A 23678-nucleotide genomic window follows, 5' to 3' on the forward strand; every position below is an offset into this window, starting at 1 on the left:
CCCAGTTTAGTGTCATCTGCAAACTTGCTGAGAGTGCAGTCCACGCCATCCTCCAGATCATTAATGAAGATATTGAACAAAACCGGCCCCAGGACCGACCCTTGGGGCACTCCGCTTGAAACCAGCTGCCAACTAGACATGGAGCTGCTGATCACTACCCGTTGAGCCCGATGATCTAGCCAGCTTTCTATCCACCTTATAGTCTATTCATCCAGCCCATACTTCTTTAACTTGCCGGCAAGAATACTGTGGGAGACCATATCAAAAGCTTTGCTAAAGTCAAGGAATAACACATCCACTGCTTTCCCCTCATCCACAGAGCCAGTTATCGCCTCATAGAAGGCAATTAGGTTAGTCAGGCATGACTTGCCCTTGGTGAATCCATGCTGACTGTTCCTGATCACTTTCCTCTCCTCTAAGTACTTCAGAATTGATTCCTTGAGGACCTGCTCCATGATTTTTCCAGGGACTGAGGTGAGGCTGACTGGTCTGTAGTTCCCCGGATCCTCCTTCTTCCCTTTTTTAAAGATGGGCACTACATTAGCCTTTTTTCAGTCATCCGGGACCTCCCCCTGATCACCAATGGCTCTGCAATCACATCCGCCAACTCCTTTAGCACCCTTGGATGCAGCGCATCCGGACCCATGGACTTGTGCTCGTCCAGTTTTTCTAAATAGTCCTGAACCACTTCTTTCTCCACAGAGGGCTGGTCACCTCCTCCCCATGCTGTGCTGCCCAGTGCAGCAGTCTGGGAGCTGACCTTGTTTGTGAAGACAGAGGCAAAAAAAGCATTGAGTACATTAGCTTTTTCCACATCCTCTGTCACTAGGTTGCCTCCCTTATTCAGTAAGGGGCCCACACTTTCCTTGACTTTCTTCTTGTTGCTAACATACCTGAAGAAACCCTTCTTGTGACTTTTAACATCACTTGCTAGCTACAACTCCAAGTGTGATTTGGCCTTCCTGATTTCACTCCTGCATGCCTGAGCAATATTTTTATACTCCTCCCTGGTCATTTGTCCAATCTTGCACTTTTTATAAGCTTCTTTTTTGCGTTTAAGATCAGCAAGGATTTCACTGTTAAGCCAAGCTGGTTGCCTGCCATATTTACTATTCTTTCTACACATCGGGATGGTTTTTTTCCTGCAACCTCAATAAGGATTCTTTAAAATACAGCCAGCTCTCCTGGACTCCTTTCCCCCTCATGTTATTCTCCCAGGGGATCCTGCCCATCAGTTCCCTAAGGGAGTCAAAGTCTGCTTTTCTGAAGTCCAGGGTCTGTATTCTGCTGCTCTCCTTTCTTCCTTGAGTCAGGATCCTGAACTCGACCATCTCATGGTCACTCCCTCCCAGGTTCCCATCAACTTTTGCTTCCCTTACTAATTCTTCCCAGTTTGTGAGCAGCAGGTCTAGAAGAGCTCTGCCCCTAGTTGGTTCCTTCAGCACTTGCACCAGGAAATTGTCCCCTACACTTTCCAAAAACTTCCTGGATTGTCTGTGCAGCGCTGTATTGCTCTCCCAGCAGATATCAGGGTGACTGAAGTCTCCCATGAGAACCAGGGCCTGCGATCTAGTAACTTCTGCTAGTTGCCGGAAGAAAGCCTCATCCACCTCACCCCCCTGGTCTGGTGGTCTATAGCAGACTCCCACCACGACATCACCCTTGTTGCTCACACTTCTAAACTTAATCCAGAGACTCTCAGGTTTTTCTGCAGTTTCATACCGGAGCTCTGAGCAGTCATACTCCTCTCTTATATACAATGCAACTCCCCCACCTTTTCTGCCCTGCCTGTCCTTCCCGAACAGTTTATATCTATCCATGACAGTACTCCAGTCATGCGAGTTATCCCACCAAGTCTCTGTTATTCCAATCACATCATAGTTCCTTGACTGTGCCAGGACTTCCAGCTCTCCCTGCTTGTTTCCCAGGCTTCTTGCATTTGTGTATAGGCACTTAAGATAACTCGCTGATCGTCCCACTTTCTCAGTATGAGACAAGAGTCCTCCCCTCTTGCACTCTCCTGCTCATGCTTCCTCCTGGTATCCCATTTCCCCACTTACCTCAGGACTTTGGTCTCCTTCCCCCGGTGAGCCTAGTTTAAAGCCCTCCTCACTATCAATGGGACTTAGTCATCTAAATACCTTTTACGATCTGGGCCTTAGGCCTCATCTACAGTACAGAGTTTTGTTGACAAAAATCAGAGGGTTGCATCTGACGAAGTGGGTATTCACCTACAAAAGCTTACGCTCCAATACGTCTGTTTGTCTATAAGGTGCCACAGGACTCTTTGTTGCTTTTTGTGGACAAAAGGCAGTTTTTGTCGACAAAACAGTGGATGCATACACCCTACAATGTGACTTTTGGCAGCAAAAATGCCCTGTTTTGGTGACAAAATAAAACCACCCCCATGAGAGACAAAGTTTTTTGTGCAAAAGTTTTGTCGATAAAGTGCCAGTGTAGACACCACACTTTATTTTGTTGCTTTAATTGGCCTTCAGGAGGTGTCCCACAAAGCCCATCCTGACAGCTCTTGTCAGCAGTTTGAACTCTGTTGCCCTGCAGTCACATAAACAACCATCTGTCCCTCCCCGTTAAAAGCCCCAGGAATTTTTGAAATTCCATTTCCTGTTTGCTTGGTGTGGAAAGGTCTCATCACATCTTACAAGGTGACCATGGTGGCTTCACGCAGCAAATGCTCTCCCGCTTGGACCACTGCAGAACTGCAGGATCTGCTCAGTATTTGGGGAGAGGAGACTGTGCCATAGGTGCTGACTTCCCCTCTACCCGAGGGGTGATCGACCGCCCCCACCGCTCCAGGTCCTGCCCTCACCCTGCCCCTTCCCACTCTTGTTCCTCCCGTGCCCTTCCCGCAAGCCCCTACCCCACTCCATCTCTTCTTGTCCCTGCTCTGCCTCACCCCCACTCCACCTCTTCCCCCAAGTCCCTGCCCCACCCCTCTCCCACCCTTGCCCCTCCTCTTTCCACCCCCTTCCCCGAGCATGCCCCATCCCCGCTCCTCCTCCTCCCTCCCAGAGCCGACCTGCATGCTGCAAAACAGCTATTTGTGGGAGGGGGGAGGCGCTGGGAGGGAGGAAGGGAGAGGAGTGATCAGCGGGGCTTCCGGCATGGGAGACGTGCTTGGGGTTGGAGGGGAGATGGGGTAACTTGGCGGCTGGTGGGTGCTGAGCACCCACTAATTTTTCTCCATGGGTGCTCCAGCCCTGTAGTCCCAGCTGTGCTTGAGCCATAGGAAGTTTGATACCTATAGGCACATTTCTCAAAGCTTGCGTGAAAAGAGGTAGGACCGGGACACGGTGCAGGGCAGAGCAAAGATAAAGTTGCTGAGGCAGGAGTACCATAAGGCAAGAGAGGCAAACTGACATTCTGATGCTGCACCCAAGACCTGCTGGTTCTATAAGGAGATGGACACTATCCTTGGCGGCGATCCCACTTCCACCGCCAAGAGCCTGTGGATATTTCATCAGCCCTGGACATGGCGGAAAGAGGACCTAACCTGGAGGACGAAGTCATTGAAGAAACGGAGTTCGACGACGATGTGGAGCCCACAGCAGGGTCGCCTGGTGGAGCAGGCAGCCAGAAACTGTTTACCACTCCAACCAGTCTCAACAGTTGCTCTCCGGTGAGCAAGAAGCAGGAGAGGAGACGCCTGGTAAGTAGCTGTGGTTTGTGTAGTGCGGAGATGGGTTCATGGTATAGAAAGGTGGCTGTGTTTCTGTGTGCCAGACATTTCCTTGTGCAGCTAATCAATGTGGCAGAACAGGGTGTTGATGCATGCTGAGATCTCAGGGGAATCCTCCAGAGAGATCTCTGGGAAACTTTCCTGGAATTACTTGGCAATCCTCTGCCAAAGCTTCCTTGGCAGAGCTGCTTTGTTCCTGCTTTGTTCCTTCCCACATTGTAGGAAACTTTCCCATGCCATTCAGCCATCACTTGTGCAGGGACCAAAGTGGCACTCAGGCAAGCAGTGTGTAGATTTTGTGTGTAGTAGATTTTGCTTGCTATCTTATAAGATACCTGGGCTCTCTGCATTTGGGGATGGAGAAGACCCTACAGCGAATGGCCCAAAGATTCCTCTGGCCCGGCATTTACCACGAAGTGTGGGACTTCTGTGTGGCCTGTCCAGAATGTCAACAGGCTGGTCCAAAGGGAGTACCAAAGGCACCCTTGGTCACCCTTCCCGTCGTTGGGATGCCGTTTCAGAGAATTGGCCTGGACCTGGTAGGGCCCCAGGAAAAAAGCAGATCCTGCTGCCATACATACTAGTGGTGGTGGATTACATGACCCAATCCCTGAGGCAGTCCCACTATGGAACACCACACCACAGCACCAACTATAGCAGCCGAGCTCCTGAAAAGTGGGAATACCCAGGGAGATATTAACTGATCAGGGGACCAATGTCTCGTCTATACTGAAGGCAGAGCTACGTCGATTTCTGGATATCCGAGAGCTAAAAATTTCAGTATATCACCCACAGACAGACGGCCTCCTGGAAAGATTCAACGGGACACTGAAGTCCATGCTGAGGAAGTTCGTAGAGGACAAGCCACGCCACTGGGACAAACCATTGCCAGCCTTGCTGTTCATGATGTGGGAGGTTCCCCAGACCTCTACAGGCTTCTTACCCTTCGAACTGCTGTACGAGTGAAACCCCGGGGAATATTTGACCTCCTGAAGGAGGCCTAGGAGGAGTAGGAGTCATGGGCCTCAGGCTCAGTCCCCCACATACTGCAACTCCCGGCGCACCTCCAGAAGTTCGGAGTGTTTGTAAGCAAAAACCTCCTACAGGCACAGCAGACCCAGGCACATCACTACAATCACGACATGACTGCACACTTTTGAATGAGGAGATAGTGTCCTGTTACTACTACTGTCAAGGCTCCTTCCCCACTCTGAACTTTAGGGTATAGATGTGGGGGCCTGCCTGAAAACTTCTAAGCTTAACTACCAGCTTAGATCTGGTCCGCTGCCACCACTCCCAATGTGCTAATTCCCTTCCCTGGGTAGATCCCAACTCCTGGTGGATCAAGATCCAACTCCCTTGGATCTAAAAAACAGGGAAAAATCAATCAGGTTCTTAAAAAGAGGGCTTTTAATTAAAGAAAAAGGTAAAAATCATCTCTGTATAATCAGGATGGAAAATAACTTTACAGGGTAATCAAACTTAAAGAGTCCAGAGGACCTCCTCCAGCCTTAGGTTCAAAGTTACAGCAAACACCCTAGTAAAAGGTACATTTACAAGTTGAGAAAACAAAGATAAAACTAACATACCTTGCCTGGCTGTTTACTTACAAGTTTGAAATATGAAAGACTTGTTCAGAAAGATTTGGAGAGCATGGATTGATGTCTGGCCCCTCTCAGTCCCAAGAGCGAACAACACCCAAAACAAAGAGCACAAACAAAAGCCTCCCCCCGCCCCGCCACCAAGATTTGAAAGTATCTTGTCCCCTTATTGGTCTTTTGGGTCAGGTGTCAGCCAGGTTACCTGAACTTCTTAACCCTTTACAGGGAAAAGGATTTTGGAGTCTCTGGCCAGGAGGGATTTTATAGTATTGTACACTGGAGGGCTGATACCCTTCCCTCTATAGTTATGACAACTACCCTCCACAAAGTCCAAACTTCTGGCCAAATGGCAAGGGTCATTTGAGGGGGTTAGGCAGGTGGGGACCGTAGACTATGAAGTGCAGCTGCCAGGCAGATGGAAAGAAGTCCGGACTTATCATGTGAACCTCCTAAAAGAGTGGAAGACACAAGAGGGTTTGACTGATCACCCAATATCCCTCAGAACCAGAACTCGGCCCGCTGATCTCATGGACCCCATGCTCATTGCGATTGGAGTAGGACTGGACATGGGGCAATGGGAGGCAGCTAGTCGGGGCCTTTGCCACCATACTGTCACCTCACACAGGGCAGACTGAACTGGTGAGTCATCACATTACCACCCTCCCTGGCCAGAAGGTCCATGATAACCACCTGCTGCTGCCAAAGAAGATGTGGGGGTCAGTCCAGAGGGAGCTCCACATGATGCTGGACATGGGGGTCATGGAGGAATCACACAGTGAATGGTGGAGCCATATCATACTAGTCCCAAAATCCGACGGGATCGTACAATTCCGCATAAACTTCTGGGAGGTCAACACAATATCCCAGTTCAACGCACACCAGATGCCCAGAGTGGATGAACTACTGGAATGGCTGGGTAACGCAGCATTTATCTCAATGTTAGACTTCACAAAGGGGTACTGGCAAATACCTCTGATGCCCAAATCCCATGAGAAGACTCCCTTCCTTCCCCCATTCAGGCTGTATCACTTCGTCACCATGCCTTTTGGCATGCATGGGGCCACGGCCACGTTCCAATGACTGATGGACAGACTGTTACAACCCCACCACCCGTACGCAGCTGCCTATATAGATGACATAGTGGTGTACAGCCCCACATGGGAAGGACATCTTCAGCACCTTGCGGCGGTCTTGTAAGCCGTAGGAGAAGCCGGAATCACCGCAACCCAGCCAAGTGCCACCTTGGGCAGCAAGAGGTAATATATCTGGGGTATATGGTGGGCTGAGGGACTTTACGTCCCCTGGTGGACAAGGTACAAGCCTTACGGGACTACCCAACACCTACAACAAAAAGGCAGGTACGCCAATTCCTGGGCCTGGCAGGATACTACCGCTGCTTTGTGCCGAGGTTTGCAATGATCGCAGCACCTTTGTCGGACCCAACAAAGAGCTCACAGGCCCTCAAGGTACAGTGGTCAGCCGAGTGTGAGAAGGCCTTCCAGAAATTGAAGGACCAACTAAGTAGGGAGCCAGTCCTATTTCACCCTGACTTTGACAGGCCTTTCATATTACGGACTGATGCATCAGAAGAAGGATTGGGAGCAGTGTTGTCCCAGGAAGACGAGGGAGAGTAGCATCCAGTCCTCTATTTGAGTAGGAAGTTGTTCCCCTGGGAGAAGAGGTACTCAATGATAGAGAAGGAGGCCCTGGCAGTGAAGTGAGCGATCGATGCCCTAAGGTACTACTTGCTGGAGAACCCCTTCTAGTTGGTCACTGACCATGCGCCACTTCGATGGCTTAACAGTAAGAAGGACACCAATGCCAGAATCATGAGGTGGTACTTTTCAATCCAGCCATACGACTTTCAAGTCACCTACCGACCCGGTAAGGCTCACACAAAATGCAGACTTCCTTTCCCAGGTAGGAGGGGAAGATGTGGAAGAGGGGCCACCAAAGGACACCTTCTTAAAGGGGGTGTGTGAGATTGGGCATGCATGCCACGCACTGGGACTGAGGGGGTTAACCCCTCACTGAGGGCTGAGGAAGCCACGCCCCCATGGCCCTACTGGGCATGCTCGAAGTGCAACACCAGTATAAGAAGGAGCAGCCTGGCTCAGTCTGGGTGGACCACTGTAGGGGAAGGAGGTGTGCTGCTGACTCCTGCTGAAGGGCTGTGGGCACTTTACAATGCAGAGGCCAGCCAGCTGACAGCAACCCTCAACTCCCAGGGTCTGGACGTGACTGAGGGAGAAGCAACTGGGGAACGAGGAAGCCATGAGATGCGGAGAAGCGGGTAGGAAGTAACCCAGGGAGTCTTTGCGGGGAGTTGGTTGAATAACCGGAAGCTAGCTCAGTGTGTTTTGGCCAGATCCCCACCAAGCTGGTAGCAGGCAACCCCACCACTGACAGGGCCCTGGATTGGGACCCGGTGGAGAGGGAGGACCCGAGTCCCCCTACCATAGCTGCCGCCCATCCGGAAGTGGTGGCCCATCCTGATAGTGATGGATGGACTGTTAGGCCGCACAGTCTCGAGCCTGGGGGCAGGGATTGACTCTGGCTGCTAGGCTGCACAGCCCTGATGGGGGGTGTACAGGTGTGACCGCAGGCCCGACCCGCGACACAGCCTCATTAAGTACTTCTAAAATTGGCTTTGAAAGTGACTGGCTTATAAGGCTTTCTGCATGTTAATGCAGTCCAGAGATTTGATGTTTTGCAGTCTTTTCATGTAGTTTGTCAGCATTGGCTTTCCTAATTGGTCTGGCAAACCAAGCACCTCCTCCTCCTTTTACCGATTATAGCATTGGGAAACTTTCCCTCTTTGTTAGCTTTTTTGCAAAAGGTGTATCAATAGCCATCTTATGTAACTTCAATAAATGGGAAAACTTTGATCAACAAACACTGGGAACTGTGTTTAGTTTTTGGAGACACTGTTTCTTCAGTAGGTAGCTATATTTGTGCTTCAGGCTAGTTGGAGGTAGATATACCACTTGAACCTTCAGATGACATGCTGATATATTCCTGGTTCTTGCTGTGTTCTTCAACTTGGTTAGTTTTTGAAGCCTTTCAGTGGAAAAACATAGTGGTATTGTTTGTCTTTTTATTTTGACCTGCAACGTATAAAAGAGATAATGCAAATTTAACATAAGGATAATGCAAATTACACCAAAACACATAACAGTTCTAGATTTCTAAAACAAATATAAAAAAAGAATTAAATTGACTTTTGAAAAGTAAGCAGTCATGGGATAAGAGGGAAATCCTCTCATGGATCAGTAATGGAAATAAAGGGTAGGAATAGATGGTCAGTTTTCAAAATGGACAGAGGTAAATCAGTGTCCCTCCAGGGACTGTACTGGGACCAATATGGTTCAACATTCATAAAAGATCTGGAAAATGGGCAAGGAATTAGGTGCCAAAATTTGCAGATGATACAAAACTACTCAAGATAGTTAAGTCCAAAGCCGACTGCATAGAGTTACAAAGGGATCTCACAAAACTGGGTGACTGGGCAACAAAATGGCAGATGAAATTCAATATTGATAAATGCAAAGTAATGTACATTGGAAAACAATCTCAACTAAAAACATACAAAATGATGGGGTCTAAATTAGCTGTTACCACTCAAGAAAGATCTTGGAGTCATTGAGGATGGTTCTCTGAAAATATCCACTCAATGTGCAGCAGCAGTCAAAAAAGCTAGTGGAATGTTAAGAAGCATTAGGAAAGATGCTATACAAGTCACTAAAACATAGTCCAAACAAATAAATGTTGCTTTAACATGACCCTCGCTTTTCCCTCCACCGCACTCCGTTCACCGTTGTTGTCCTTGGTCAGGGGAGACTCAGGGTTCAGAGGTGCTTTCACAGGAGTTTACCTTTGGGGGGGAAGGGGGAGGGAGAGCGGGAGGAGAGGAGAAGGCACCTTACTTGTCCTTTAGCTACTCACTGCTTGCTCTGGCCTGCCAGAAAGCAAGATAATTTTGAGTGCAAGCCCCAGTCTGCCTCCTGCTCCCTCAAATCGTTTGCCTCCTGCACCATTGAAATCATGCCTTAGTCCTGCTCTGTCTTTTTTCTGCCTCCTTTTCTCATCATAGAATATTAGGGTTGGAAGAGACCTCAGGAGGTCATCTAGTCCAATCCCCGCTCAAAGCAGGGCCAACACCAACTAAATCATCCCAGCCAGGGTTTTGTCTTCCTTAAGAAAATAAAAAGAGGAAGAAGAAAACATAGAATTAGTGTCTAATGCTGGGCCTCTAACTTCATATTTAGGTGACTAAATTAGGGCATGATTTTCAAAAGTGCTGAACACTCAGCAGCTCCCAAGAACTGGGACAATAGCCACTGAGTGACCAGTGGGCAGGCCATTCTTCCGATTCAAACTGGACAGTCCTGCCTTTCTAAGGTTTGTCCTCTGTCCGATGCACCATGTATGGGAAGTCATGCTGGCAGGGGCAGGGTAGCACATGCTTCAAAATGGCATCCCTCCACCCCCCGCAGTGTGACCTTGCACACATCATGTGTAAGAGGTTACACTGGTGGGGGCGAAGTGATGCAAGCAGGGGCAGGCCCATGCCATTCCCAGAAGTAACAGAATGTCTGGTATTCTGGAAATGCATGAATGGCCACCCTAGTGCTCAGCAATTTGGAAAATCAGGCCAGGTATTCAGGTGCCTAAATATGGATTTAGGGGCCTGACCCTTGGGACCAATTTTTGAAATTCCCAGCCTATGGCTTCAGATTATTCTTCTCCTGGTTATGACTGAAGGTTCCCAAACATAAGGGGGGGGACATAAAAGAGAATTCCCAATTTAATTTGGTGTAAATGAGAAGAGAATTAGGTGCAAAGTGTTCTATCTGGTTTACCCCCTTTGAAAGCCATTGCCTAGGAAGCCATCTCTCCTCAAATACCTTTCTGATTAGTGTCCAGATATATGGATAATTCCCCATGCCTTTTACCAGCTTTGGGAACATGTACTTTGAATAACAGCTCTACTTCACAGCACTTAAATCCTAAACCAAGATAATTGCCTGTGTTTTTATTGCACATCTGAGTCCCTAGCAATCATTACCTTTTAATGACTCTCCCATCTTTTTCTGATGGCTTTGTCCATGTCATTACTTTCCTTTCCAGGTGATCTCAAAGACTGGTCCAACAGGACTCTTAAATGCAAATGACATTCAAATAGACAGTAAGTTTGGCATTTCTCTGTGGGACAAGGTTTTCCCAATCTTTGAATGAACCAAATATGTAGGCTTCAGCTCTAGTCAAGACAGATCAATGTTACTATTGCAAATTTAAAATTGCCACTACATTAATCTGGAAGGAGTAGAACCACGTCAAATAATCATGGGGGAAGGGGTGTTTAATTCTCTCAGTGTCTTTGTGATGTTTAAAAGAATTCTCATCCATCTCCAACACCCTCACACCTATCTGCCTCCAAGCAACCAAGAAGTCACTGACTCAAATGAGCCTCTGCTCTCAGAAAAGAGTTATGCACTGTTAAGAACAGTTCAGTATTTTTCCTCAAGGTGGTTTATAAGGAGACCTGTCCTCCTCTTTCTAATTGGTCTTGATTGTGCCCATTGCTATTATTATTAAATATTTATATTGTGGTAGCATCCAGACGTCCCAATCAGGAGCCAGACCCCATTGTGGCAGGTGCTTTACTAACAAAAAAACATGATCCCTGCCCTAAGGAGCTTACATTCTTAGATCCCACGGTATCAATCACCAGCTGGGCAACAGAGTCACTCCTCTTGTATTGCTGAAGGAGAGATGAGAGAAGAAGTTACTCACATTGTGCAATAACAATGGTTCTTGGAGATGTGTCCCTATGGGTGCTCCACTGTAGGTGTGCTTGCATCCCTGTGCTGCTGATCGCAGAACTTTGATAGCAGTGTCTGTTGAGCCCGCACATGTGCTGTCTCTCCTTGTGCTGCACCATGAGGCAAGTCAGCGCATGCAGGCATCCCCCCTCCCCCAATTCCTCCTCCACCACAGACTCATTGAAAATTACTCTGAAGTAGAGGGGACGGGGGTGGGTTGTGGAGCACCCATAGGGACACACATCTCAAAGAGTCATCTTTACTGCACAAGGTGAGTAACTTCTTCTTCGAGTAGTCTCCCTGTGGGTGCTTCATTGTAGGTGACTCTGGCTAGATCGTCTGCCTCAACAGGTAGTGATCAATGGCTCCATGTCTAGTTGGCAGCCGGTTTCAAGCGGAGTGCCCCAAGGGTCAGTCCTGGGGCCGGTTTTGTTTAATATCTTTATTAATGATCTGGAGGATGGTGTGGACTGCACTCTCAGCAAGTTTGCAGATGACACTAAACTAGGAGACATGGTAGATACACTAGAGGGTAGGGATCGGATACAGAGGGACCTAGACAAATTAGAGGATTGGGCCAAAAAATACCTGATGAGGTTCAACAAGGACAAGTGCAGAGTTCTGCACTTAGGACAGAAGAATCCCATGCACTGCTACAGACTAGGGACCGAATGGCTAGGTAGCAGTTCTGCAGAAAAGGACCTAGGGGTCACAGTGGACGAGAAGCTGGATATGAGTCAGTGTGCTCTTGTTGTCAAGAAGGCTAATGGCATTTTGGGCTGTATAAGTAGGGACATTGCCCAGCAGATCGAGGAACGTGATCATTCCCCTTTATTTGACATTGGTGAGGCCTCATCTGGAATACTGTGTCCAGTTTTGGGCCCCACACTACAAAAAGGATGTGGAAAAATTGGAAAGAGTCCAGCGGAGGGCAACAAAAATGATTAGGGGGCTGGAGCACATGACTTGTGAGGAGAGGCTGAGGGAACTGGGATTGTTTAGTCGCCAGAAGAGAAGAATGAGGGGGGATTTGATAGCAGCCTTCAACTACCTGAAGGGGGGTTCCAAAGAGGATGGAGCTTGGCTGTTCTCAGTGGTGGCAGATGACAGAACAAGGAGCAATGATCTCAAGTTGCAGTGGGGGAGGTCCAGGTTGGATATTAGGAAACACTATTTCACTAGGAGGGTGGTGAAGCACTGGAATGCGTTACCTAGGGAGGTGGTGGAGTCTCCTTCCTTGGGAGGTTTTTAAGGCCCGGCTTGACAAAGCCCTGGCTGAGATGATTTAGTTGGGGATTGGTCCTGCTTTGAGCAGGGGGTTGGACTAGATGACCTCCTGAGGTCCCTTCCAACCCTGATATTTTATGATTCTATGACTCCCAAGTACTACTTATATGGGGGCTGGGACTTGGAAGTCGAGTCAGTTACAGATGACAGCAGTGTGGAGCCAAAGATGGCATGAGAAGCAGAGTCCCCAGTGATCGCATAGTGTTCTGTGAATGTGTGGACTGACATCTATGTCACTGCTCTACAGATCTGAGATGGGGACATTCTTGAAGAAGGCGATGGATGAGGAGATCAACCTTGTGGAGTGTATGAATAGAGTCTGGAGGGGTCATGTTGCAAATTTGGTAGCACTGTCTGATGCAATTCGAACCCCATTTAGAGAGCCTTTGGATCTTTCGGCAATGGAGAGCAAAAGTCTAGGGGGACTTCCTGAAGGTCCTCATCCTGTCAAGGTAGAAGGCCAGGGCTTTTCTGACATCTAAGGTATGAAGTATAGCCTCCCTGTTGTCTCAGTGAGGCTTGGGATAGAAGATTGGAAGGTGAATCAATTGATTCACGTGAAATGGAGAGGTTACCTTAGGGATGAATTTTTGATGTGGCTTGAGCATAGCCTTGTCTGGCAAGAATACTGTGTAGGGGGTATGGGTCCTCAGGGATGCTCTCTCTCCTGTTCTTCTGGCTGAGGTAATCACTATCAAGAAAGCTTTTTATATCAATAGTACGTCAGCAAACAGGTGGCTATGGGTTCTCATCCTGCCCTGGAGCAGTAGCATGGACATTTGTTTTAGTAAGTGGTGAATAGGTCTGTAGATATTGTTCCCTATCATGTGAATAGGTTATGGAGCACAGACTGGTATCTCTCTCACTTGTGATCATGTGGAAATCTGCGACTAAGAGTGTCCACTATCGAGTTCTGTGCACCCAGGAAGTAAGCTTCAGACAGTGTAATGTTGTGTTAGATGCACCAATTCCAAAGCCTCTTTGCTTCTGTGTACAGGGAGGGAGGTCTGGTTCCCCCTTGCTGATTGATGTAGTACATACAGCTATGTTGTCTGTTAGGATCTTTGTGTGTGATCAGCAGGAGGAAAGAGGTGCAGGTGTTCCTGACCACTCATAGCTCGAGATTGATATGAAAGGATATATCCATGAGTGACCATTTGCCTTGAGTTGTGAGGCCATTTAGATATGCACTCAACCGTATGAGTGACGGATTAACAACAGTGATGCGAGAAGGGGATCCCTTTGCACACAGTGGCTGTGTGCTTCCAGCAGTCTAAGCAGTTTTAGATCCTAGTAGGTAGTGACAGGGATTTGTCCAACCCATCCCTGGTCAATCTGTAAACCGAACTGAACCACAATTGGAGGCATCACATGTGAAGTCTGGTATCACTGCTGTGCCTGCTGCCATATGTTCTGATAGTTGGAGGCAGAGTCTGGCTAGTATTTGTGGGCTGCACTGAAAGGTGTCTAAGTGAAACCAGGGATAGGAACCGGTGTTGAGGTAAGAAACGAATCAAGGTTGGCCCCTATGAATTCCAGGCTTTGCACTGGAGTGAGGGTTGACTTCTGGGTGTTGATCTGTAGACCCAGTTCTGTGAAGAAGTGTATCATAGTGTCAATGACTTGGTAAGCCTCTTGGAGAGATCCGACTCTTAGGAGACAATCGTCAAGGTATGGGTAAATCATTATCCCTTGTGAGTGTAAATTAGCAGTTACCACTGAAAGAACTTTGGAAAATATTCTTGGGGCTGATGAGATCCTGAAGGGGAGGACTCTGTATTGGTAATGGTCGTGAACTGGAGAAATTGTCTGTGAGCGGATATGATTGAGACATGAAAATAGGCATCCTGGAGGTTAAGGGCCAAAAAACAGTCTCATTGTACCAATGCTGGAACGATCATCAATATCGTGACCATTTTGAACTTCTGAGCCTTGACAAACTTGTTGAGAGCTCTGAGGTCCAGTATAGAGCTCCAACTCCCTTCCTTTTGGGTATTAGGAAGTAATGAGTGTATAACCGCTTGCCTTGTAGCTGGTGAGGCAATGGTTCTATAGCTTCTAACTGGAGGAGGCAATCTCCTGTTGTAGTAAACTTTCAGGGCCCCTGAAGAGAGATGGGAGGGGTGTTCTGGAGTGGGTAGGGAGGTGAAATGGATGGAGTACCCTGATCAGATGATCTCCAAAATTCATGGGGGAGGGGTAGCTCAGTGGTTTGAGCATTAGCTTGCTAAGCCCATGGTTGTGAGCTCAGTCCTTGAGGGGGCCACTTAGGGATCTGGGGCAAAATCAGTACTTGGTCCTGTCCAGTGAAGGCAGGGGGCTGGACTCAATGACCTTTCAGGGTCTCTTCCAGCTCTGAGATAAGTATATCTCCATATATTATTGGTTTAACACTATGCATTCCCAGGCAGTTGCTGGCCAAAAGGTTGTACAACAATGGTCAGTTGTCAGTCAGGAGGAGTGGTCTTGCAGTGCCTTGACCCACCAGTCAAAAGTGGTGCTTAGATGCATGTGGTTGGGATAAAGGGTGTGGGCCAGACAACTTACATTTTGGGAATTTCCCTTTCTTCCTTTGCGGCTCATAATTTGGCTGAGGTTGGTATTGAGCTACATATGGCCTATGCTGGGATTGCAGACTAAATTGGTCTCTTTTGCCCTGGTTTATAGATTCCCAGAAACCTGAGAGTAGCCCTGGAATCCTTCAGGTATTAAGGGAGGCATCGGTCTTTTCAACGAAGAGCTTCGTGCGCTCAAAGGGAAGATCTTCCAATGTGGACTGCACCTCTTTCAGGAATCCTGATAAGTGGAGCCATGATGCCTATTGTATCACCACCACCGTTGAGATGAACCTAGCTGCCATGTTGGTGGCGTCGAGGGCTGATTGTAGCAATGTTTTTGCCACTAGTTGCCCTTTCTTTATGATGGCCTTGAAGGTTTACTGATATATCTCTGGCAGTTTATCAATAAAGTTGTTAAGTTTGTATAATCATATTTGGCCACGAGTGCCTGATAGTTAGTAATATGTAACTGTAAGGTGGCTGAGGAATACGCCTTTCTGCTGAAAAGATCAAGGCACTTCCAATCCCTGTCGTAGGGGGTAGCTCTGGACTGGTGTTGTTGGCCATGGGAATTGACAGTGTCCACCACGATGGAATTGGGTTGTGGGTGGGAAAAGAAGAATTCCAATTCCTTGATTGGGACATAATATTTTTGTCTGCATATTTGCAAGTTGGTGCCATTGTTGCTGGGGTTTGCCAGGAGAATGAAGAGTGGTGAGTATCAAGGAGCTGATGGTTGGTGTCCTTGACCTCCTCTAGTGGTATGCAGAGGGTGTTCACCATGGTCTTTGCCAGCTCCTGGAAAAGGCGGAAGTTGTCTGCCAGAGATGGTTGGGTGAGGGGTGACAGCTTTGTCTGGAGAAGAGGAAGATATGGTATTTGGTGTTGTGTCCTCCTCAATGTCCGCTTCCTGTTCCTCCATCTCCTGAGGCACCTCTGAGGCCCTGGATGCTGTGGCTGAGGAGGTGTGCCTGGAGGGTTCTTGGGCAAGGCTTGAAGCTTGAGCAGCAGGCTGTCTGTGCACAGCCCAAGGGTCCCAATACAGCCATTGTGGTGGCATATGGCCTGGTGGAGGTGCCAATGGGTGGCCATACCAAGATGGTTGTGGTGGAGCCATCTGTGGGTACATTCTTGGGCCTTGTTGGTAATGGGTCTGATATGGAGCTTGGGAGGAGTACTGTGAGACCACTTCCTCTGGCTCATTAACTCAGCCCTCACTAGACAGTGTAGAGGCATGGCTTGGCTGTGGGAATATCCTCTGTGCCTGGTAAAAGCTTGGGGGCATGATGTTGGCACTGAGAGGCGGGGACTCAGGTGCATCCTATAGACCAAGGTCTCTGGTTTGGTGGAATTCCACTGGTACCAAACGTCCTGGTGTCAGTGCCAGGGGGATGGGACGGAGACCTTGTCTGCACCAGTATCTCCAGTGCTGCGTGAATTGTCGCTGGTGATACCGAGGTTGACTCACGTTCCAGGAGAATCTTCTTAGTGTTTACTCTTGTTCTTTGGTACCGAGGACTTGGGACCTGTGCCCATAGTGTCCATGGGCCTCTTGACGATACTGATAGCCGATGGTCATCATGAGGCATGGGTGCCAGATTGAGGTGGTCTTGGTGCCGGTGGTGCCAAGGATACCAAGTAAGATGGTGATCACTTGCAGCTATCTCTGAGCTCACTTAGGGGACTTCCCACTCTTTCTTTTTAGAGGACTTATGAGAGGAGTCCTCAACCTGCTTCTTTGACCCACTTCCATTAGATTGTGTGGAAGACTCACGTCCGCCGAAAGATTGAGGTTGGAGCGCTGCTTCCATGAAGATGATCTTTTGGCAGAACTCTGTCTTTGCAGGATTCAGCCACAGCTGCTGGCAGAGGGTACACTTTTGCTGAATGTGGCCCTCACCAAGGCAGTGAATACACTGGGAGTGCTTATCTGCTACCAGGATTGCCCCATTGCAGGTATGGCACTTCTTGAAGCCCAGGGAGCTGGGTATACCCTGCTAAGGGGAAGGGTGGGGAAAAATAAAGGTTTTTTCTTTTATTTTAAGGGTAGAAAAAGTAAGAATTACAACTATAACTATAACTAAAACTGGGAAAAACTGTCTAACTGCAGAGCAAAAGGAAAGAACAATAGTCTTAACAGACTAACAGCTCTGTCTCTAGCCAGGGTGGTTGAGAAGGAACTGAGGGGGGCTACCCCGCGCACTCTGACTAGTCTTGTGGCACAGAATGAGGAGAGACAGTGCATGTGTGAGCCCAACAGACACTGCTATTGAAATTCTCCAATCAGCAGGGCAGGGATGCAGACACACCTACAGTGGAGCACCCATAGGGACACTACTCAAAGAAGAAAAAAAATGTGATGTTCACAGTGTACAAACAGAGAAATTAGATAAACTTGCTGGAAGGCTGCACTGTAATACTATTTTCTTGCTTAGGGGTTGTCTACACTACAAAATTAGGTTGACTTAAGTTAGATTGACCTACAGCCGCCGCAATAATTAAATCAGCTGTTGGTGTCCACACTACCCTCCTTCTGACAATGGTGTGTGTGTTAGCTAGGAGCGCTGGCACCGACTGAAGTGGGGCATTGTGGGGCACTGACAGCCAGAATGTGAGGCACGGACAGCTGTGAGAGGCTCACAGCTGGAGTCCCTCCACCCATACCCCAGGGCGGACAGCCAGAGCCCAAAGAGGAAATGTGAAATAATATGAGCCATGAAACAGACAAGAATGACAGTAGGCTCCTTGCTGTGCAATTGAGCCTGGCATGGGCTCACAGCTCCGACTGTCAGCCCTGAGGAGGGTAGTGGGGGCTCCTGCTCTGAGCCCTGTGCAGACAGCTCACGCTGTCAGCCCCAGGGCAGCAGTGGGGGCTCTCCAGCTGTGAGCTGGCAAACCCACATGGGGCTAACAGATTATATGAATAATGCAGTGTCTTCAGACACTGTGTTCCCCTAACTACCTCAATCTAAGTGCTATGTCTCTCCGGAGGTGGAGTTATGAAATCAAGATAGTGGGCGACTTAGATTGGTGGGAGCACCATTGTAATGTAGACACTTACATAGGTTAGGTCAACGTAAGACAGCTTATGACAACCTAACTCGGCAGTGTAGACCAGGCCTTACAAAACAAAAGCACACAAGAACCCCAAAACAGAGCAAGAAAAAGCAGGCTGCTCCCTAAAACAATGAGGCACAACTTAACCCACCTTATTCTAGGCTGGCTGACTCTGCCAAGCTGACTGCTAGTAGGCCCAGATTGCATGCTTCCCTACAGAGCCCCCTGACTGTGAGCAAGACCTGTAGAAACCTCTGAGCATTTAAAGTGACAGCTTACAATTTCAATAGTTTCACACACCACACTAAAGCCTTACACTCCAACCCCTTTGCGCCTCACACCAGTGCCAGCACCGTGTGCACCAAATGCATTGTCTGATCAGACACGTTTTCTTTAAAGTTCCTATTTTCTCAATGCGCTCCATTACCCCATATTACTCACACCTGATCAGCACAGCATCACAAGTGTAAACAGAGGCTGAGCCTGATATAACACCCTTCCTTTATTGTCTCTGTAATGTGTGGATTCTTATCAAGGGAATCTCCACCCACTTTGGTATTCAGGGTGGATACCGGTTGTCAAATGTGGAGGTTGCTTGATTTCCCCATTTACATAGGCAATGCATCTGGATTGGGTGAGAGAGTTTGTGGGTTGAGCATCACAGCTTGCAGCTTCTTTTCTGGACACTAAAGATGGGCCTGAATGGGAATAATATGCTGAATTTCCTTCCCTGAAATTTGGATATGAATCCAGAAACCTGTTTCACCACTCTCATCGCCTGGTGTAAATCAATCAGGTTCTTAAAAAGAAGGCTTTTAATTAAAGAAAAAGGTAAAAATCATCTCTGTAAAATCAGGATGGAAATTAACCTTACAGGGTAATCAAACTTAGAGCTCAGAGGACCCCCCTCTAGCCTTAGGTTCAAAGTACAGCAAACAGAGATAAACACTCTAGTAAAAGGTACATTTACAAGTTGAGAAAACAAAGATAAATTAACACGCCTTGCCTGGCTGTTTACTTACAAGTTTGAAATATGAGAGACTTGTTTAGAAAGATTTGGAGAACCTGGATTGATGTCTGGTCCCTCTCAGTCCCAAGAGCGAACAACTTCCCAAACAAAGAGCACAAACAAAAGCCTTCCCCCCACCAAGATTTGAAAGTATCTTGTCCCCTTATTGGTCCTTTGGGTCAGATGTCAGCCAGATTACCTGAGCTTCTTAACCCTTTACAGGGAAAAGGATTTTGGAGTCTCTGGCCAGGAGGGATTTTATAGTACTGTACACAGGACAGCTGTTACCCTTCCCTTTATAGTTATGACAGTGAGGATCCTATGTTAAAATGAATGATTCAATTTACCAATAGCCATCATGTGCTATATTGATCTGCTAATTCCACAGCCCCCTGAAGAGACTTTGGCTACTGGCCAATAGCATCCAAATATCATAGAGATGGGCAGAGTATAAAATCCTGGACAGATCAGCAGACCTATCCTTTCAAGTCCTCTGGGCAAGTTTTACAGAATTATACAATGCCCACTGGGACAAATCAGCATTGGTGTAATTTGATTGAATTCCCTGAGAGTTCAAGAACTTCATAAACATGAATTAAGCCTTATAAGACTACTATGATAAATTACAGAATAATGCAATACATTTAATTTTTCTTAATTTTTTGTTTCAAACCACCTCTGCTGCACTCTGCCCACTGATCACTCTCCCGCTGGGGCACCTTCTCGCCTTCCAGACCCCTGAACAGCTTCAAGTGACCATAGCAAGAATGGCACTCCCAACACTGACACCCCCAACTAAGCAAACACCCCCTTCAAAAATTAAAAGGAAAGAAAGAAGCCAAAAGCCAGAGACTCCATGAACTCTGCTATCGATTTTGCATGGAAAGTGCACCAATACTATGGTGATGGGCAGCAGTATAGAACCTATGGATTGAAAACTGGCTTTTGAACCATAAAGGTTAGAAAGCAAAGCTCTATTCTACTAGAAAGCCATGAAATGAAAGCCCCCTTTCCAGTACATAAATGCATATGTTTGAGCCCTGGTAGGTTGCATAATACTGTCCCTTTTAGTCATAATGTTATAGATGGGAAAGGGTATTTCAGGGAACTTTTATAGGTTTTGAAATGTTATAATTTGTTCTCCTGCTGAGACGTGCATATCTGGACTTGTGCTGCTAAGGAAGTGGGTTTTACAGAGAGTGGGAGGAAAAATTGTCCTGGGGATTAGGGTACTAAGTTGGAATTTGGGACACTTGGGTTCAGTCATTCGTTTTCACTGTTGTGTGACTGGTTATTTACTTGGGAGCTACAGTTCCACCATAAGCTTCCTGTGTGAGCTCAGGCAAATCAGCTACTCTCTGTAAAATGGGAATAATAGCATTTCCCTGCCTCACAGTTGTGTTGCAAGGACAAATCCATGAAAGATTGTAAGGTGCTCAAATACTATGTACTATGTTACAATTTACAGGAAATAATGCTGCCTGCTTCGTGTTTACAATGTCACCTGAAAGTGAGAACAGGCATACACATGGCACTGTTGTAGCTGGCGTTGCAAGATATTTATGTGCATGTCCCTTTATGCTTCAACCACCATTCCAGAGGACATGTTTCCATGCTGATGAGTTCTGCTTGATAATGATCCAAAGCAGTGCAGACTGACCCATGTTCATTTTCATCATCTGATTCAGATGCCACCAGCAGAAGGTTGATTTTATTTTTTGGTGGTTTGGGTTCTGTAGTTTCTGCGTTGGAGTGTTGCTCTTTAAAGACTTCTAAAAGCATGCTCTACACCTTGTCCCTCTCAGATTTTGGACGGCATTTCAGATTCTTAAACCTTGGGTCAAGTGCTGTATCTATTTTTAGAAATCTCACATCGGTGCCTTCTTTGGGTTTTGTCAAATCTGCTGTGAAATTGTTCTTAAAACAAACGTGCTGAATTGTCATCCAAGACTGCTATAACATGAAATATATGCAGAATGTGGGTAAAACAGAGAGGGACATACTGTTCTCCTTGGGGGAGAATTGTCACAAATTTAATTGACGCATTATATTTTTAACAAGCATCATCAGCATGGAAGCATGTCCTCTGGAATGGTGGCCGAAGCACTAAGGGGGCATATGAATGTTTAGCTTATCTGGCATGTAAATACCTTGGAATGCCAGTTACAAAAGTGCCATGCGAACAAATGCCTGGTCTCACTTTCAGGTGACATTGTAAATAAGAAGCAGGCAGCAGTGTCTGTCAATGTAAACAAACTTGTTTGTCTTAACGATTGGCAGAATAAGAAGAGACTGAGTGGACTTGTAGTCTCTAAAGTTTTACATTGTTTTGTTTGAGTGCAGTTATGTAACAAAAAAATTCTGCATTTGTAAGCTACAGTTTCACGATAGAGACTGCACTTCAGTACTTGTATGAGGTTAATTGAAAAATATCATTTCTTTTGTTTATCATTTTTACAGTGCATCTATTTGTAATAAAAATAAAGTGAGCACTGTGCACTTTGTAATTGAAATCAATATTGAAAATTTAGAAAAACATCCAAAATATTTAATAAATTTCAATTGCTATTCTATTGTTATAAGTGCGATTAATCGCGATTAATTTTTTTAATCGTGATTAAATTGAGGTAATCACATAAGTTAACTGCATTTAATTGACAGCCCTACTATTAATCCACACTCTTGATAACTGACAAAAAAAAGTAGCCAGGACCTACTTCCAAAGATATGGGGGAGCATTAACTGGCATTGAGGGGGAATGCTGTGGCGGGGGACACTAGGATTTTGTAGAGAGCAGTAAGTGTCATTGAGGAAGCGTTGGGAGTGTGGAGGGAACAGTAACTGGCATTGATTGGGTGTGTGGGGGGGGAAGGAATAACTGGAATTGATGGTGAATGCTGCAGGAGGGGCACTAACTGGCAGAGAGGGAGTACTGGAGTTGGGGGACCACTAATTTGCAGCGGGGGGGGGTGGAGTGTGTGTGGTGAGGAGGTGGTAAGGGGCAGCGAGGGAGTGCATGCTGTGTGGGGGGAGGCAATAAGGGGCAGCAGGGGGGCGTGTTGTATGTAGGCAGAGAGGCAGTAATGGGTAGTGGGCGGGAGAGGATGTGCGCTGTGTGCAATATGGGGGGGGGAGGGGAGTTGGTCCCATGAGTGAGGGGCCAGGGCAGGGAAATTGGGGCACAGTGGGGTGGGAGGAGTTGTAAGTATCCCCTCCCAAGCAGCGGCGGAGGCGCCAGTACCTACCTCTCTGCCAGAGGCTGGAGCCAGGTCCGGGAGCCAGCCAGTTCTATCAGCAGCAGCAACCAAGCAGCTGTGGCTCTTCCTACCCTCTCGGTGGGAGACTGAATACAGTTACTTTGGCAACTGGACTTTTAGTGTCCGGTCAGCAGTGCTGACTCGACACTGCCAGGTCCCCTTTTCGACCAGACTTTCTGGTTGAAAACCTAGCAACCCTATATCAGACTGACATGCTCTGTTTTCAGGATCACTGCGGCAAGGTAGAGGGACTCTGGTGATTCCACTCCAGTTTCCCTCTCCTCTGGGTTGAGTAGGTGTTCAGAGGAAGTGCTAGAGAGTACTGTTTGGGAGAAAAAGCTGGGAGAATTTCTTCATGGAGATCAGGCTTCACTGAATATCAGACTGGGGATTCTCTTTATTTGCTCCTGCTCTTACAAAACTGCACACCTGAGGGCAGCAGAACTCCTGCATGTTCTCTCTATTCAGCCTGCTATGAGTATGCAGGAATTTTTTACACTGGAATGTCCGACACTGGAATTTCTTAAAGCTATAGCTCCCAGATAAGTGTCCAGTTAAAGGGTAAAAGCAAACAATCTCATTTGTCCACTGGTTTTGCTAACTGGCTGCTCTGCAGTTGTGTTTATTGGATTCTTGTTTCTTACAAGCAGAGGCCAAAGTGCTGGGTTCAGAGGAAAAGCATGCAGTCTGGTTGCAAATTAGAATATTTGCAACTGGTTCATTAGGAGAGAGAAATTCAAACTGCATGACCTGGAAAGTTTTGCGCATAGAAGATAAGTTTCTGTAAAATCAGTTTGAACTTACTTAAACTTCTAGCAAGGATTTTATAGCAATAAGCCACAACAGGGTGTGCATGAACAGAATACTGGTTCACACCTGACTGGTGTTGTGTGACAATAAGGGCAAGAGATATGTGTCTTCAATCACCAGACAAGGGTACTGGTTTCATAAAATGCAAGCTCTTTTATTGTAGTTGTGAGTCTGGTTTTTTAATTCTAAATTTAAAAACCTTGGCATCTTTGTGGTGGTTCAGTGAAAAACTTCTGATCCATGTGCTGCTGTAGACAAAGCCAACAATATGTTAGCCTGCATAAGAAGTGAGATGGAGAATAATCCTGAAGCTATTCTATGCCCAGGGCTGGCTCCAGGCATCAGCTTCTCAAGCAGGTGCTTGGGGCAGCCGCTCCGGAGAGGGGCGGCATGTCCAGGTATTCGGCGGCAATTCGGCGGACAGTCCCTCACTCTGCCTGGGAGTGAAGGACCTTTTTTTGTTTGTTTTGGCTGCTTGGGGCGGCCAAAACCCTGGAGCCGGCCCTGTCCATGCCATTGTTTTGGCAGGTGTCACCAGGTGGCACTGTTATAACAAAAAGAACTTGCAAGACTG

At 47.2% G+C, this 23678-nt stretch overlaps 1 long non-coding RNA gene across 1 annotated transcript; it reads right to left on the reverse strand.

The window, feature by feature from the left end:
* Positions 1–5483: 5483 nt before the first annotated feature.
* Positions 5484–22747, reverse strand: LOC117885318. The gene is made up of 3 exons (XR_004647785.1): positions 22283–22747; positions 10370–10460; positions 5484–8408 (listed from the first exon to the last, which is right to left on the reverse strand). It is a non-coding gene; the product is annotated as an uncharacterized LOC117885318 (long non-coding RNA).
* Positions 22748–23678: the final 931 nt, after the last annotated feature.

This window comes from Trachemys scripta, chromosome 1 (assembly GCF_013100865.1).
Source record: "Trachemys scripta elegans isolate TJP31775 chromosome 1, CAS_Tse_1.0, whole genome shotgun sequence".
NCBI classification, from domain to species: Eukaryota; Metazoa; Chordata; order Testudines; family Emydidae; genus Trachemys; species Trachemys scripta.